Genomic DNA, 18946 nt, shown 5'->3' on the forward strand with positions numbered 1-18946 from the left:
GTAGGCAGAGGGGAGTAGGCGCCGCGCAACTAACATAGGCCCCACTCCACCCACTCCCAAACCGAACCCCCTGTCCCATCTGTGGTCCGTCCCTGAAGTCAGGCCTCCGCCCCTTTCGCTAGCGGGAATTCTAAAAGGAAGGTCGCACCCTTCAACTGGGGCACCGGGGTGGGGGGGCCTTGTAGGGGCAGGGACGGGATGGGGCGGGGTTCAGCCTTTGAGTCCAGATACCAAGGGTTCTGGCTAGGGCGGGAAGATGCTTGGAGGAGGAGCTTTGGAGCTGGGCTCAGGTCCAGGATCCTCCCAAAAGGAGGGAAGAAACCCTGGTGCCTAGTTCTCTTCCAACAGGTGGAGGGGCTCTGGCACAAATCTGGTTTCTACGCTTGTGAAAATGCATTGGAAAGTAGCAGAGAGCAGTTGTCCTGAGCCTGCCAGCCAGTGGCAACGTGGCCTTGAGGAAAGCTTTTCAGTATGTCAGTCTAGGAGAAAGAAGCCAAGTGTGTCTCTGTGCTTGCGCCCGCTTGGTGACAAGCAGGCCCCCTTGGGTCAGGAATGGGAAAGTCTTAGCCCAGGTACACAGCAATACTTTCTGTACTAAGCACTTTTCACAGGTGCATCTGTGACAGATGATCCTGGAATGTGTCAGACATTTAATTTCCTCGCGGACACGGCTCTGTCTGTTTCCCTTTCCCTCGGCAATGTTACATTTTCCATGTGGTTTGGATGAGTCGCAGCCCATCACTGCAAATTCAGTACACTGATCTCCTGGGAAACGAACCTAAGTCTCAGAAAATGAGCTTCTGTTCCTTTGAGCAGGACAGTAATGAATTATTGACCACTGCATTTCCTGTGCATGTTTTCATGATGGCCAGGGTTAGAGATACTGACCTATTTATTTCTAGAGGAGTGGTGACCAGATAGCCACCTTTTCAGAGATAGCACCCACTAGGAAGTGGTTAACAGTGTTATGATGACAAGTGTCCAGAGGGCAGTAGACACACCCCAAGCTGCAGAAGCATCTGGTCTGAGGCCCTTGCTAGGCTCTCCCCATATCCTGATGCTGCAGAACAGGTGCTTGCACAGCAAGAAGAGGGACTTAGAAACTATGAATTTAGGGACACATGAATGGGTTTCTCCAGACTGGGCTGTTGGGATCTATTAATCCAGTGGGGGAAATGGCTTGGATCTACTATTTAGTGATCCCTTGGAGTTTGGTCTCTTCTTTTCTTCACAGCTGAGGATCACTTGCCCTCAAAAGCCTGTGTTATCATTCAAAGGGCCATCTCTAGAGCTCCTAGCCCAAAACACCTGGTAAATGGTGTTGGTTTCCATTGTCCTCTCATATATTATATGGAATGTATTGGTGAAGTTGCTAGACCTTACCATCCTATGGATTTTCCTTTTACCATCTCCTTGCACAGTTTTGCCTGTGGCTGGCTCCAGCCTTGCCCAGGATCACCACTTATATTCAGCTGCAAATATTTTGTACTCTAGAATTTAGGCTTCTTATTGAGTTGAAATGCATCTGTTTTATTCCTGACACTATATTATCAACTATATTGATATCCAGCTTACAGTTTGTTTTCAAAACTCAAGGAGGGTAGACCTTCTGAAATCGAGGTTGATCCTACTTTCACAAAACGACTTGTCAGTTCATATATCAGGAACTTCCAGACCCATGCAGCCACTACTGGTGGGCATTGCCAGGCCTTTGCCCCATTGGAGGAACAAAGGTCCAGAGTAATTGCACTGCACAGCAGCTGGGTCATGTTGCCTTTCTTGCTGTGATGTAGTGTTCTGCTGAGACTCTACATTATCACCTGTTCCTGGAGGATTTTCCTCCAGTGATTTTTGTGACAGGTTCTCAGGTAATGTTCTGATGATGTCCCACTCTTCGATCTGTGAGTTGCTGTAGGAAACAGGAGGCTCCACAAAGGCTCCTCTCCTGGTTGGACAGCATTGCTCTCTTTCTGGCCGCTCCTGTGGATTTCCAGAGAGAGGAAAGTATCCAGACTTGTGTGAAGCTGGAATGGACAATAGGGTGCAGTGGTTTGAATGTGTTCCCCAATGTTTATGTGTTGGAGTCTTGATCACCAATGCAACATTGTTGAGAGGTGGGACATTCCCAAGTTGATCAGTTCTTAAATGGATTAATGTCATTATTGCAGGATTAGGTTCATTATTACAATGGCAGCTTTGTTATAACATTCAACCCTCTCTTGTTCTTGCTTTTTCATACTCAGATGTCCTTCTGCCTTCTGCTGTGGGATGATGCAGCAAGAAGGCCCTCACTAGATTCTGAAAAGATCCTGTTGCCGTGTCTTTGGACTCCCCAGCTTCCAGACTTGTTAGCTAAATATATTTCTTGGTTTTACACATTCCTAAGTGAGATATTCTGTTATTGTCACACAAAATGGACTAAGACAAAGGGGATGGGGAATCCTTCTCAAGGGAACTGATTGACAGGTTCAAAACAGTAGTTTGAAGCCAATCCTGTGACTGCCTGGTGACTCTGAGTTAGAGCTCTAGACTTTGGGTGACTGTGCCCATTGTTGAGAAGTATATACACCATGATAAACACCAAAGGAGGAGGTTTGCAGGTAGGCCCCAGGTGACCCTTCTTTTGAGGTTTCCTTTTGTTCTTAGAAGGGGATATAGGAAGCCAGAGTATAATACGATGTAACATGTGCTTGGACCTTTCTAGTAGTATGTGATTGGTATTAATTTCTTTAGTTTCAACTTACTAGTATGCTCCGTATTAGTTTACCCTCTATTACAGATAAGGAGATTGATGCCCACACATATCAGGCAACTCACCCAAAGCTTCAACTGCTCATAAATGAAATCAAGATTTAATGTGGGGCAGTTTGGCTCTAAAACTCACACTATTGACTTCTACATCATTTTGTGGCCATTGGAGCACATAGTTTAAGAAAAAGATGAGCGTGATTACACAGCTTCCTCAATTTTGTACACTCAGTAAGTGGCAGGACTAAAAATAGCACCTAGATCTCCTGACTCCCAATTCCATTCAACATTTGTCTTATCCCAGGTCCTCTGGAGCAATACATCTTGGACTTGATGGCTTATTGGAATCCCCTTAGAGATCTTGTTAAATTGCAGATTCTGGTTTAGTAGCTGTATTGTGGGTTTGCTAGTCTAATAAGTTCCCAGGTAATCCAAATTTTCTGGTCCTCAAGACACACTTTGAGTCAGAACAAGGCTCTAGCAGGGCTCTAGTTTATCAGCTGTACCTTCCAAATACAACTTCCCTAAACACACAAGGAAATATGGATATTAAGGGGTGAGGAATAGGACTGGTTTGGTCTCTGAATCTCACTTCTGATATCCCTCAACAAGTTCTTTCTTGGGGAGAAGAGTCTGAGGCCTAGGGAAGGAAAAGGTGATTCAGAGAGGTGTTAGCAGGCAGGATCTAGGACTCATTCCATGTAACTTCTCACCAATGTCCTTTTCCTTGTCCCTGCTTCTGTTGCAGGGGCTTCCAGGGAGGAGAGTAGTGAAGCAGTGGGCACTGTTCAATGTCATATTATTAATAACTTCATAGGAAAACCAGACTGATCTCTATCTTTGGGCCTTCTTGTCCCCTTACTCCATGCCATATTAAACACTGGATTTAACTTCCACGGAAGACCCAACTGTACTGAGCCAAGGAAATTTAAAAATAGATCTTCTCATAGGCCTGCATGCCCATGTAGGTGTCACCCTGGAGGAAATGTAGCTACAAATATCTCTAAGATGCTCAGATAGTGTTTGTAAGCCCAGTTGCCTATTACTCCCAGGGTCTTTCAGTAACTAGATGCACACCACAACTTTTAAAAAACTTTTATTTTTATTAGTACATGTTTGAAGTACAAAGTGAGTACATTTATCATTAGTAGTTGTTACATATACATAACACATCTTAATTCTCTTCATGACCACTTCTGCTTCCCTCCTTTCCTCCTACCCCCATTTCTTGATCCCCTTCACATTTGCAAGAGATCTATTTTCCTGTTTCCTAATATCCATCTTTTATTTTGCTATTTACTTTATTTATAATTTAGGTTTCTTATATAAGAGAAAGCATGTGATATTTTAGCTTGTGTGTCTGATTGATTTCACTTAACTTTATGATCAAAATGCATCCATTTTCCTACAGATGACTCAAGTTTATCCTTCTTTGTGTCAAAGTAGTACTCCATGGTGTATAAGTACCACATCTTCTTTATCTATTCACCTGTAGGTGGACATATAGGCCACTTCTAAGATTTAGCTATTATGAGTTATGCTGCTATAAACATCGGCATTCATTCATCACTAAATATAATGTCTATAACTCTTTCTAGAAGATACCCAGAAGGGGAATAGCTAGGTCAAATAGAATTTCTATTTTTAGTTTTTTAAGGAATCTCCATGCTGATTTCCATAGTGGTTGTATTAGTTACATTCCCTCCAACAATGTGGAAGGGTTCCTTTTTCCCTCCAGTCTTGCCAGCATTTATTATTATTTAATTTCTTGATGATAGCCGTTCTTTCTGGGGTAGATAGAATCTCAGTGTTATTTTTATTTGTGTTTCTCTATGGCCAGAGATGTTGAACATTTTTCACGTATTTGTTGACCATTTCTGCTTCATCTGAGAAGTGTCAATCCACTTCACTTGCTCATTTTTATTGGGTCCTTTATTTTGGGGGGGTCTACTGCTTTTGAGTTCTTTATTCTCAGTATTTGTCCTCTGTCAAGAAATACCTGGTAAAAGTTTTTTCCTATTCTGTAGATTGTTTCTTCACTCTGTCAGTTGTTTCCTTTGCTGTGCAAGAGCCTTTTGATTTGATATTATCTCATTTGTTGATTCTTGACATTTCTTGTACAATTGGAGTTCTGTTCAAAGCCCTTGCCTATGCTTTTGTCTTCAAGAGTTTTACCTATTTTATCTTCCAGTAGATTGTTTCTGTTTTAATACAGTATTTATGTCTTTGATCCATTTTTATTTTAGTTTAGTACATGGTGAGAGATATGGCTCTAGTTTCAATCTTCTGCATGTGTATAACCAGTTTTCCTATCACCATTTAGTAAAGAGGTCATCTTTCCTCCAGCATGTTTTTGGCCCCTTTGTCAATGATCAGCTAGCTGAATGTGCCTAGGGTTGTTTCTGCATCCTCTATTCTGTTCCATTGATTTATATGTCTGTTTTTTTTGACATTACCATTCTGTTTTATCTCTGTAGCTTTGTAATATATCTTGAAGTTGAAGATTGTGATGCCTCTAGCTTTGCTCTTCTTTGCTATTCTGGGTCTCTTCTGATTCCTTATGAGTTTTAGGGTTTTTTTCTAATTTGATTGGTATTTTTATTGTAATTGCATTAAATCTATATATCAGTTTTGGTAGTATGGCCATTTGACAATATTGGTTCTGCCTATCTAGGAACAGGGGATATCTTTTCATTTTCTGTGCCCTCTTTGATCTCTTTTTTAATAGTACTGTAGTTTTCATGATAGGGGTATTTCACTTCCTTTGTTAGGTTACTTCCTAAGTATTTAACTTTTCTTGAAGTTATTGTGAATGGTATTGTTTGCCTAATTCCTGTCTTGGTGGATTTATTATTGTTGTACAGGAGTGCTATTTATTTTTGTGTGTTGATTTTGTATCCTGTTACTTTGCTCAATTTATTTATTAGTTCTAGGAGTCTTTTGGTGGAATATTTTGGGTTTTCTATATAAAGGATTATATCATCTGCTAAAAAAGGCTTATTTCTTCCCTACACATTTCCCTTTTCTTTCTCTTGCCTGGCTGTGGTGGCTAACTGTTTGAGTACTGTATTGAATAGTAGTGGTGATAGTGGATATCCTTATCTTGTTTCTGATTTTATGGGAACAAGTTTTCAGTTTTTCCCCATTTAGTATGATATTGGCAGTAGGTTTGTCATAAATGGCTTTTATCAGATTGAGATAATGTCCTTGTATATCTCGTTTCTCCAGAGTTTTTATCATAAACAGATATTGGGTTTTTTTCAAAGGCTTTTTCTGTATCTATTGAGATGATCATTTGACTTTTTGTCCTTGCTTCTGTTTATGTGATGTATTGCATTTATTGACTTGCATATGTTGCACCATCCTTGCATCCCTGGGATGAAGCCTACTTGGTCATGATATATGATCTTTTTAATGATTTGTTGCATTCTGTTTGCCAACATCCTATTGAGGGTTTTGCATCTATGTTGATTAAAAAGGTAGACCAGTAGTTTTCTTTTTTAGTTGAGTCCTTGTCTGGTTCTGAAATCAAGGTAATGCTAGTTTCCAGGAATGAGTTTGGTAGTACTTCTTCCCTTTCAATTTCATTGAAGGGTTTGAAGAGCATTGGCATTAGATCTTTCCTAAACGTCTTGTAGAATTTAGTGATGCATCCTCAGGTCATGAGCTTTTCTTACTTGATAGGCTTTTAAAATTACAGCCTCAGATTTATTGTTTGTAATTGGCGTATTCAGGGTTTTCATAGCTTTTGGGTTTAATTTTGATAATTTGTGTGTATCTAGGAATCCATCCATTTCTTCTGCATTTTCAAATTTATTATAGTACAGGTTTTTGAACTAATAATCTGTATTTTAGAGGTCTCTTGTAATTTGCATTTTTCAATTCTAATTGCATTCACATGGGTCTTTTTTCCCTTGGTTTGGTAAGATTGGCTAGTAGCAGCCCAGTTTCTCCTAGGTAATCAAGATCAATCATCCTAGTCAGTATAGTGACTTCCTTCTTTGTTGATTTTAGAGATATAGAAATCTCAAAGCAGCTGAGTGGTAGTTTTAACTTCCAGTTCAATAGAATCAGTTTTCTGTGTCCTGGTGTAAGAATTCCTCCCTTTGGAATTAAGACCTGTAGGTCGACAGAACATGAAGTTACAGAGATGGGAAGTGAAAAGTTTGGTAGTGAGTCACTAGGAGTAAATTGTGGCATTCTTATTCCCACCCCTTGATTCCTGGCTTTTTCTGAGATGATTGAGTGGATCCATGAGTTGCACACTGAATCTTCTTAGTAAAAACTTATATAGCTATATCCTTGGGCCTCTCTCAAGATTGTATTTTCCCAACAGTGAATTTCCTAATTTTAGCAAAACTGAAAACTCCAAATCATATATTGTGGTTTATATTGGGATATATCTGCAAAGCCCCATGTGATCATAGGCAGAGCTTTTCAAAGGTGATTAGATTATGGGGGCTTATAGTTAACTTGCTATTGGGAAGTAGGGTCTGGTCAGAAGAGGCAGGTCACTGGGGGAATGGCTTGGAAAGATTTATCTCCCTTTCCAGCTATTTCTTTCATGCTCTCTGCTTTCTATCTGCCATACCATGAGCAGTTCTCCTCCACCTTGCCCCTATGCCATGCTGTCCTGCCTTGGAGCCAGATGACCACGCAAGGACCGACAATACTGAAACATGTGATAAAATAAACCTCTTTACCTTTAAGTTGTAGGCATCAGTGTGTTTCAGGGACTAAGACATCATAAAATGCTAGTTCTTTTCTGCTCAACAATTACTTTCTCAATTTATCTCTTTCTTCTTGACTTTCAGTTTAAGTAGCAAGGAAAAACAAGGCTACAACTTTAACATTTCACTTGGAAATCCCCTTAACTAAATATCCAGGGTCATCACTTATAAAATCTTCTTTCCATATAATTGTAGAGTACAATTAAGTTAAAGTTTTCTGCCACTATTTAACAAGGATCACCTTTTCTCCATTTCCAGTAACATATCCCTTGTTTCCTTTTGCATTCCTACTAGAAATGCTGTTACTGTTCATATTTCTAACAACATTCTGTTCATGACAATATATGTATTCTTTAAGATGATAGTTTCTCTAATAATGCTTCTCATGTCCTTCTGAGACCTTACCAAAATCACCATATTTGTAGAAATGTCCATATTTTGACAGTCACTTCAAGGCAATCTGGGGTTTTTCTATCATGCCTCTCAAAAATTAGTCCAGCCTCTGTCCATTACTCAATTCCACAGCCACATCCACATTTTTAGACATTGGTTACACTAGCACCGTACTTTCCAGTACCAAAATCTATATTAGTTTCCCGGGGATGCTATAACAAATTGGTATAAATCTAGAAGCTTCAAAAACAGACATTTATTTTCTCTGTTCTAGAGGGAGGAAGTCCAAAAGCAAAGTGTTAGCAAGGTTGCAATCCCACCAAGGGTTCTAAGGGAGAATTCTTCCTCCTCATTCAGCTTCTGGTAACTCCAGACACTCTGGTTTATGGCTGAATAACTCCAACTCTGCTTTTGCTTTCACAGTGTCTTATCCTCTTCTCTATCTTCTCTTCTGTTTCTTATAAGGACACTTGTCACTGGATTTAGGGCCCATTCAAGTAATTGAAGACAATCTCATCTCGAGATCCTTAACCACTTAACAGTTTACTCTTGAGTGTCACTTGGGGAGCACATTTGTTTCCATACTATCCCAAGTGTCACAAGGGACGTGTCATTTCAACCAGTCAATTCTGGTATTGAATAAAGTTGATAAATTGTTGGTTTTATATATCCTGTTATCCTATAAAAATTAATGAAAAATATACAATATTTGGTCATCCTGTATTTAGATAATTGGACTGGTAAGTGGTTAATTGTTTCTACAAGGACCCTTTTCTCAATACGGTCATATTCCTAGGTTCTAGAGATAGAACACGGACATACCTTTTTAAGGACCACTCAACTCTCTATATTAATATAGCTACAGCAACTTTCTTTTGATTAGTATTTGAATATCATATTATGTTATTTTACTTTCAACTGTGTTTTGTTTTGTTTTTGCAGTTCTGGGGATTGAACCCAGGGCCTTCTCATTGAACTACATCCCCAGCATTTTTTTAATTTTTAATTTTGAGGCAAGGTCTTACTGAGTTACCCAGAGTGGCCTCAAACTTGTGATCCTCCTTCCTCAGCCTCCCAGACTGTTGGGATTACAGGCATGTGTCACCATGCCCAGCTTCTACCTCTGTGTTTTTATACTAATGATACATTTCTTATAAACCATGTATATCTTTTTAGAATCCTGTATGACAATTTAAATTTAATGTAATTATGAATGCATTTATGCTTCAATATAACATCTTACTATTTGTTACCTGTTTTTTCTTCTATTATTTGTTTCTTTTTTATCTCTTTCTAACTTCTTTTAAAAAAATTAACTTTTATTATTCCATTTCCCTTCTAGAAACTTGATAGATTTATTTTCTTTAATAATTCTTTCAGTGGTTACCCAAAAGATGATATGTATACCATTGACTGTAGGTTAGTACTTTTAATATTTTCTCAAAAATGTCATAATGTAAAAAATTTAACTGAATCCTCCCTTACCATTTGTGCTATTGTTGAACTGAATTATAATTTTTCATATATTTTAAACCTTTCAATGCATTATTATAATTGCTTACTATAATTAATTTTCACATAGATATACTCATATATTTACTCTTTAGTTTTTCACTTTTGTTTATTTATTTATTTAGATACCGAGAATCAAACTCAGGACCTTGCGCTTACCAGGCAGGCATGGCACCACTGAGCTACATCCCTGGCCCCTTCACTTTTATTTTTTGAGAGGTCATTATTTCCTAACTTGAAAAAATCTCTTGAGCCAGGTGTGGTGGTGCATGCCTGTAATCCCAGCACTCAGGAGGCTGAGGCAGGAGAATCTCCAAGAATTCAAGTCAGCCTGGGCTACACAGTGAGTTCAAGGCCCATCACGTCCCCCCTCAAAAAAAAATCTCTTCCATGTTTATATTAGTGTAGGTTTTCTAGCAATTTATTATATTAGTTTAAATTTTCTGAAATTGCAGGAGACTGCAATATTGATTATGCTTGTAAGCAGTGCAAGCTGTAAAGAGTTAACTCCACAATTGGCTTATTTGTAGAAGTGAGTCCAGCTGAAGCCTATGTGCTGCGGTCAAAGTAACTCGCACCCAAATTCTGTTCCCACAGTACAAACTTTCTTAACTAGAAGGACAATGTTCTAATTACAACCATATATTTTGTCTATTTTGTTCCTAATTTGAGAATGCTTTGTCTTGTCCTTTATAAGCTTTGCTTCCATTAGTTTCCATAGAAACCACACCATGCATCTTTACATGTAGTCCTATCCTTGCACATAGCTTGCCTTTACCCCATTTGATTACTAATAAAAGTTAGTGCCCTGGACTGGCCAGCACCTTTGTCAGTTGCACCCACACTGGTTGTCTTGGCTCCCCACTTTCTGTCTTAGTTATGTCTTTTAGGTTTTTTTCCTCAGGCTTGCATTGTACCCCAAGCAGGAGACTGGAGCCTACTGCAGAAGTTTCCAGTAATGTTTCAGGGGTTCACAGTATGAAGTCAGTTTTACTTCATCTTCATTTTAAAGGATAATTTTACTGGTAATAGAATTCTAGGTTAGCAGTTATTTTATAACAGGACTTAAAAGATATCATGTCATTGTGTTTTCACTATATTTGTTGGAAAGTTGACTGCCTTTCTTAGGACTTTCCTTCTTTGAAGTTAACAAGTCTTTTTTTCCTCTGACTACAGTTCCACCCATTTTCCTGAAAATGACATGATTTCATTCTTTGTGGCTAAATACTATTCCATTGTGTATGTATATCCCATTTTCTTTATCCATTCACGTGTTGGTGAACATCTAGGATGTTCCACAGCTTAGCTATTGTGAATTATGCCACTATAAACATGGATATTGTCTTTCTTTTGAGAACCAGGAATGATATAGCTGCATCAAATGGTATTTTTATGTTTTATGAGGAATCTCCTTTCTGACTTCCATAGTGGTTATACTAGTTTACATTTCTACCACCATGTAGGAGGGGTCCTCTTTCCCCACATCCCTTGTCAGCATTCATTGTTTTTTGTATTCTTGATGATAGCCATTCTGACTGGGGTAAGATGGAATTTCAGTACAGTTCTGATTTGCATTTCCCTAATAGCTAAAGATGTTGAACATTTTTTCATATTTTTATTGGCCATTTGCAGTTTTTCCTCTGAGAAGTGTCTATTCAATTCATTTGCCCATTTTTATTGGGTTATTTGTTTGGGGGATTAATTTTTTGAGTGCTGTATATATTCTAAATATTAATACTCGGGCCAGGAATTTAGTCAGTGGTTCTGGCACCTGCCTTGCAAGCACAAGGTCCCAAGTTTGATCTCCGGTACCCCCCCCCCCCCCAAAAAAAATTAATGCTCTGGCAGAAGAGTAACTAGCAAAGATTTTTTCCTATTCTGTAGCTCACTCTGTTGACTGTTTCCTTTGCTGTACAGAAGCTTTTTGATTTGATGAAATCTCATTTGTTGATTCTTGATATTATTTCTTCTGCTACTAGGGTCCTATTCAGGAAGTCTTTACTTGTGCTTATGGCTTCAAGTGTTACCTCTATGTAGTCTTCCAGCAGTTTCAAAAATTCTGTTTTCATCTAAGTCTTTGATCCATTTTGAATTGATTTTAGTACAGAGTGGGAGATAGTGTTCTAGTTTCCATCTTCTGCCTGTGGATATCCAGGTTTCCCAGGACTATCTGTTAAAGAGGCTGTCTTTTCTCTAGAATATGTTTTTCATCCCATTGTCAAAAATCAGATGACTGTTGGTCTACATGTCTGTATCTGTGCCAATATTATATTGTTTTTGTTATGATGGCTTTGTAGTATAACTTCAAATCTGATATCATGATACCTCCAACATTGCTTTTTGCTCAGAATTTCATTGCCCAGTCTAGATTTTTCTGATTTCATGTGAATTTTAGGGTTCTTTTCTAGTTAGGGGAACAATATTATTGGTATTTTAATAGGAATTGCATTTAATCTGTAGATATTTTGGTAATATGGCCATTTTCATAATATTAGTTCTACCAATCCATGAACAAGGGAAGTCTTTCCATTTTCTAATATTTTTCTTCAGTGTTTTGTAATTCTCATTGTAGAGGTCTTTCACCTACTTGGTTAGGTTGGTTCCCAGATATTTACATTTTCTGGAGCTATTGTCAATTAAACTGCCTGATTTCTCTCTCAGTAGGTTCATTATTGATGTACAGAAATGCTATTGATTTTTTTTTTCTGGTACTGGGGATCAAACTCAGAACCTTGTGCTTGTGAGGCAGGCGCAGTGCCATGAGCTAAATCCCCAGCCCCAATGCTATTGATTTTTGAGGGTTGATTTTGTATGCTTGGAAGATATAATAATACAGATTCACAATTATTTTCTTTTGAGGCTCATAAAACTTCATTCTAAGTACCCTGGCATTTAAGGATTCTATTGGGAAATCTGCAATCTTCCAGTCCTGATAGCCTTTTATTTCTGATTCATCTTGCCTACTGCTGAGACTCAGTTGTGTTTTTTATTTGGCTTATTGAGGTTTTCATTTCCAGGATTTCTGCTTGTTCTTGTTCTTTTTCTTTTTCCTTCCTTCCTTCCTTCCTTCCTTCCTTCCTTCCTTTATTTCTTGTACCGGGGATTAAACTCCGGACCTTGTGCTTGCGAGGCAGGCAGTGGAATCACTGAGCTAAATCCCTGGCCTTCCTTGTTCTTCTTCATAACCTCTGTCTCTTACTGATGTAGTCTTTCTTAATCCATTCAGCTGTTTATTTGTATCTCTGAGCTCACTAATCATTTTAGAAATTGATTCAGCTCTTTATTTGTGTCTTCTTTGGTCTTATTGAACATTTTAGCCGTCAGTTTTTAAAATTCTTTGTCTGAAATTTCATCTACTTCAGTGTCTGTGTGATCAGCTTTTGGGGAATTATGAATTTTGGAGTCATCTTATTGTCTTGTATTCTCATAATTGTTGTGTCTTTGTATTAAAATCTGTAGATCAGTTGGGATTGGAATCTCTACCACTCTCATGTGGAGATCTTTTTAGTAAGTGGCTTTCTCTATATGATGTGCCTTTGGCTTTGGATGTCACTCTGTGAAAGTATCCACTCAACCTATTTGAAGTACTAGGTTCACTCCCTAGCACTGCATTGTGAGAAGAAAACAACTATTAGTACTAACATTCAAAGAACCAACCATGTATCAACATATAATTTAAAACTTGTTTTAAAAGTTCTTTAGTATTTCACTAATCCAGCAAGATAAAGGAATAGTAAATCATATAGGATAAGCTAAGAAAAAAAAGAAAGAAAAGAATACATTAAGAAAAATAAAAGAGAAAAGAGAGAAAGAAAAAGAGGCTTTAGTGATCATATTTATATGACAGGAAAGAAAAGGGAATGGTGGGGAGATTTGAGAGGTTGTATGAGGGGAAGGAAAGAAAGAAGAGTAGGGAAAGGAATATAAATGGGAAATGGGAGAAGATATAGGGAGATTGAATCATTTATAAACTAGCAAACACACAAAGCTATGAGACCTCCAAAATAATCTTAAAAACAAAATACAGTATTGATATTGGAGTCAGTTTTTAGATACTGCCTGATGTGTTTGTGTGTGTGTGTGAAAGCCTTTTTTTTTTTTTTTTAGTGCAGATTCTCCTCCACCTCTGTCCAAGTAGGAAAAGCCAGGAGGCAGGAGGATGAGTTCCATTCCTTATGGTTGTGGATTAGTATTTAGGTAAGTCAGTCAGTGGTGGGACTAGCTTCTGTGCCTTAACTTGTGGACTTAATTCTTCTGTGCCTGGGAATGAAGGAGCCAGGAAATTCAAGCTGTCCACTGAGTCTGTAACTTGCATAGTCTATGGGCAGGTCCAAAGCATCATAAATTTTCAGATCTTGCTTTTGGAGTTGTGGCTGGCCAGTGTATATGCACTGTTGAATTTTCTCTGAATTCCTTTGAGCAGATTGGGGGAAGGGAAATACAAGGTCTGTATTTGTAGGGACTGTGGATGCCCAGACTTCTGCTAGTTCCTGTAATTGTGCCTCCAGACTCAGAACCCCACCCTCTGCAAAATCTCATGAGGCTGAGCTCATTGCCTGCTGCTATATTCAAGCTGCCACTGTTTTGTGCTGTCTGTCCACCTGCCGAAATTCTCCCAGCTCAGTTTGGTCTTCTGGGAGTCCGAGGCTGGGGTCTTTCTTCCTATCTCATGATTTTAGTTTACCATGTCACAGTCACTTTTTTCCTGGGACCAAGCTGTTAGGGTGTGTGTGTGTCTAATTCTTCCATGTAGCATGGTGGCAGGTATGTCTTGGAGTTATAGAAAATATGGGGATTTTCTACACGTAGGGAAGGGAGTCACTCAAGTAGTTTTTTTCCCCCAATTCTCCCCAAGTCTGTCTCCTGTTTGTTCTACTAAGGCAGAGAGGCAGGAGAGCTTCTAAAATGACTACCCAATCTGACCCCAATTCTGGAGAGAGAAGATGAGAATTATCACTCCTGTCACTGTTCATTGTCTGTACTCAGATCTCTTGTTTGCTCAGGCTATTTCTCTGTCCAGTAGCAGAGTCAGTGTTCACAACAATATGCTGACTGATCCTGGCACGGTGGCACATGCTTATAATCCCAGCAATTGGGAGGCTGAGGCAGGAGCATCATCCAAGATTTAAGAGTTCAAGGCCAGGATCCCAGCAAGAAGCCTGATTGGACCAGAGCAGTGAGGGTGCTCACAGGTCCAGCCAGGGCCCCACCCAGACACCAGCAGCTTGGGCCCACAGGCCATAGCCAAAGGCCCACCTGGAAGAGAGCTGCACAGACATACAAGCAACAGCCAGAGGCCTGCCCTGATACTGTTGGTGGGAGTGCAGACTGGTGCAACCACTGTGGAAATCAGTATGGAGATACCTCAAAGAACTAGGACTGGAAGTCCCATTTGACCCAGCCATTCCCCTGTCTTCCCCAAAGAATTAAAAGAATCATACCACAGTGATATATGTACAACCATGTTCATAGCAGCACAAATTGTAGTAGCTAAAACTTGGAAGCAGCCCAATTGCCCATGAACTGGAGACTGGATAAAGAAAATGTGGGTTTTTTAAAGATGGAGTACTACTAAGCCATCAAAAATGAGAATTTGAGACATTTATAGCTAAATGAATGCACATTGAGGCGATGCTCTTAATTGAAATAAATAGGACACACATATTTATTTAAGTGAAATAAATAGGACTATACTGAATAGTTTCTCTAGTGTGAGAAACTGAAAGTATAAATAAGGACTAAATGGTACAATAGATAATGTGAAATAGGAAGAAAAGGGGCAAAGGGGAAGGGGAAGTGGGAGGGGTAGGGGAAAGGAAAGAAGGGAAAAGAATAAATATGAGAAATGGAAAAAATGGAAACAAAGTCTTTGTAAATAGGGAAGGGTGGAGGGGTTGAAGGGAGGGTGAGGGAATGGGGAAGAAAATAAGAATCAAGATGGATTATGTAAAGGTACAAATTCCCAATACTGAATGTCAGCATATTGTATACCTAAAATGTACCAGTAAAATTAAGAATGAAAAGAGTCCAAGGCCAACCTGAAGTACATAGTAAGAGCCTATTGAGAGAGAGAGAGAGAGAGAGAGAGAGAGAGAGAGAGAGAGAGAGAGAGAGAGAGAGAGAGAGAGACAGAGAGTGAGATAGAGAGAGAGAGGATGCTGAGTTTTTCCTTTTATTGCTGTATTGGAGGGGAAATTCTTCCTCCCCTACTGCACCACAGTTCCTATAGTGCCCAAGGTGTATCTCGTCAGTTAATTTACTTATCTTTCTAAATAGTATTTGAGGGTTTTGACTGATTGCTAGCTATTTCATGTTGCAGTCCCAAGATTTCCCATGGTACCCCATTTCTTCACAGACACATGTACTGTATTCGTTTTAGATGAATATTCCAGAGAGATGTGTGAATGCAAGCTGCTTGCAGCCCACCATCTCCCACCAGTTGGTTGTTTTCAGTAAATAGAAATCATTGTGAAATCTTGAAATTATTAAACAATTCTTAAAATTTAGAGATTCTTGATTGCTATCCTTCAGAAATAATTTACTTTTCTCCTGGCAGCCAGATATAGTAGAAGCAGATGACCATGATCCCATCAAGGATTAAGATGATTCAAAATTGTATTTTATGTTTGTGATGGCTGTTCTATATTCATTTGGTTTTCACTTGCTCCTAGGAGAAAGCCATTCAAGATTTTCACCTGAAAGTCTGGCGGACTCTGAACTCAAAATTTTGTCTCTGGAGATGCAGATGTAGCTCAGTGGTAGAGCACTTGCCTAGCATTCATAAGGCCCCAGGTTCAGTCTCTAGCAACACACATGCACGCATACGCATTTGCATTCACACACACACACACACACACAAATTATGAGATTTCCAAAGTGCATGTTTACATTCTTATCCTCTCAGCAACTGCCTTCTGCTTGGCTTCTTGTCTTTTGTAGTGTAGAAATTAAACTCTGTTCACAATTTGGAGTCCACTTTGTTGTAGTTCCTTTTTTTTTTATTGGATCTTAGTGTTCCAGTCCTGGTTGCCTTAGTATCAAGCAATAAATCAATTTTTGTGCCCTATCCTATAAAACTTCTCAAAACTCTGAATCACTGTTTTTGACTTTTTCTTTTGACTCTACACAGTTTAAGGACTGACAGATGCCTCAGGGGGAAAGGAGGTAGATCACTTAAATGTGTTTCTTTAGCATGTAGACCTCTCTAATGCTGGTTTCCTTGGTTTTAGTCTGATGCCTCTAAACATCTATGCTCTTTTGGTGTTTTATCTAGTTTTTATAGTTTCTGTCAGCCAGAGAATTAGTTTGAGAAAACATAAACTGCCATAGTTGGAAGAAGTCCTTGCTATAGGATTTCTGTAGATAGTAGTTGTCAGTTTAAGAAAGTTCCCCTCCATCCTTGGTTTGCAAAGAAGCTTTTATTTAGATAAGTTTTGCATCTATTTAATGCCTTTTGTGTATCTTTTGAGATGTGACTTTTCACCTTTTTTTTGAGACGGAGTATCACTATGTAGTTCAGGTTAGCTTTGAACTCACTATGTAGCCCAGGCTAGCCTTGAACGCTCAGCAATACTTCTGCCTTAGTCTCTCAAGTGCTGGGATTATAGGCAAATGCCAATACACCCAGCTTCCTTTTCCTATAGTGTAACAAGTATTCATTGATTTGCAAATACTAAATCAAACTTCAATTTCCAGAATAAATTCTGTTCAGTGATAATCTATTATTATCTTTTAACATATTTATGGATTCAGTGTACTAAAGTTGCATTTAGATTGTTGTGGAAAAGATTGCACTAACTTTTCCTTTTGTAATATTCTTTTCAGCTTTTGAATTAATGTAATGCTGACATCATACAACAATATGGAAAGGGTTCCTTCCTTTCTTCTTCTTTGAGAGTTACTTTTATTTTCTTTGGAAGAGTTTGTGTAATGTTGGCATCAGTTCTTCTTTATGCATAAGATTTATTTCATGTAAACTTTGCGTTTTCTTTACAGAAAAGTGTTAATTTATGGATTAATTATAATACATGGGTAATATAAAATAGATACCGGGAAATTTACATTTTCTACTCCTGTTTCATTTTGTTATTTTCCCCTCCAAATTTAGCTCATTGAATCTCAGTTTTATATTTTCTGTAAAAATTTTTCATACTATTTTCCAATGACATTTTTAGTGTCTGTAGGATCTGTGAAAGCTACTCACGTTTTCATTCTTAATGGTAATTTGTGATTCACCCTGATCCAATCAGATATAGAAATAATTTAAATCTGAGCTTCATTCCTGGGAATGATCTATTTCAGTTCATACTTACTCCAGTTAAAATACTGGTGCATTTATAAAGGTCTCTTGAATTGTCATGCCTTGCAATTACTTTGGGCAGATTTGTGGAAATCTCTAAGCTATAGCTTTCACTGTATAATATACAGAATAACAGTCATTTTCTCTCTTTTTTGAATCTTAGTGCTATGAATTCGTTTTTTTTCCCCCTTAAATGCTTTTATTGGTACATTTTAGGTATACAGTATATTTACATTTAGCATTGGGTGCTTATACTTGTACATGATGTATCCTGGTTCTTATTTTTTCCCCATTATCTGTGCGCCCTTCACCCCCTCCACCCTTCCCTATTTACACAGATTTTCATTTAAATTTTTTTTTCTTTTCTCATAATTTTTCCTTTCTGTTCTTTCCTTTCCCCTACCCCTCCCACCACCCCTATACCTTTGGAACTTTGTCTATTTCAAATCATCAAATTATTCGTTTTAATCCTTACTTACACTTTCACTTTCTCACACTAGAGAAACTATTCGATATTTACACATGTGTGTCCTATTTATTTTTTTGTATATCCTTTTATTGGTACATTTTAGGTGTACAATATAATGACATTGATCATTGGAGATAAGCACCTTACATACTCTCTTGGTTCTTATTCCCCCCCCTTCTCCTGCCCTCCCTTCAACCCCTCCATCCCTGCCTATTTACAAAGACTTTGTTTCCTTTTTTCATTTTCTCATATTAATTCCATTCCCTTTCTTCCTTTCCCCTAACCCTCCTACTTCCCCTTCCCCTTTGCCCCTTTTCTGCCTATTTTACATTATCTATTATACCTTTTAGTCCTTATTTACACTTTCAGTTTCTCACACTAGAGAAACTATTCGGTATTTACACATGTGTCCTATTTATTTCACTTAAGCGTATTGCCTCAATGTGCATCCATTTAACAATAAATGTCTCTAATTTCTCGTTTTTGATGGCTGAGTAGCACTCCATTTTATTGAAAAACCCCCATTTTCTTGATCCAGTCTCCAGTTGATGGGCATTTGGACTGTTTCCAAGTTTTAGCTATTACAAATTGTGCTGCTATGAACATGGGTGCACATATATCACTGTGGTATGATTCTTTTAATTCTTTGGGGAAGATACCCAGCAGAGGAATAGCTGGGTCAAATGGGACTTCCAGTCCTAGTTCTTTGAGGTATCTCCATACTGATTTCCACAGTGGTTGCACCAATCTGCACTCCCGCCAACCATGGAGACGGATACCTTTCTCCCTACACCC

General features: G+C 38.5%; 1 long non-coding RNA gene across 1 annotated transcript in view; it reads left to right on the forward strand.

Annotated features, from left to right (window-relative positions):
- Window positions 1–18946, forward strand: part of LOC110347054 (uncharacterized) — a 116719-nt gene that overhangs the window by 144 nt on the left and 97629 nt on the right. The gene's annotated exons all lie outside the window — the stretch shown is intronic.

This window comes from Heterocephalus glaber, unplaced genomic scaffold, assembly GCF_053883595.1.
Source record: "Heterocephalus glaber isolate CG9 unplaced genomic scaffold, H.glaber_assembly_v1.0 deba00001547, whole genome shotgun sequence".
Lineage (NCBI taxonomy): Eukaryota > Metazoa > Chordata > Mammalia > Rodentia > Bathyergidae > Heterocephalus > Heterocephalus glaber.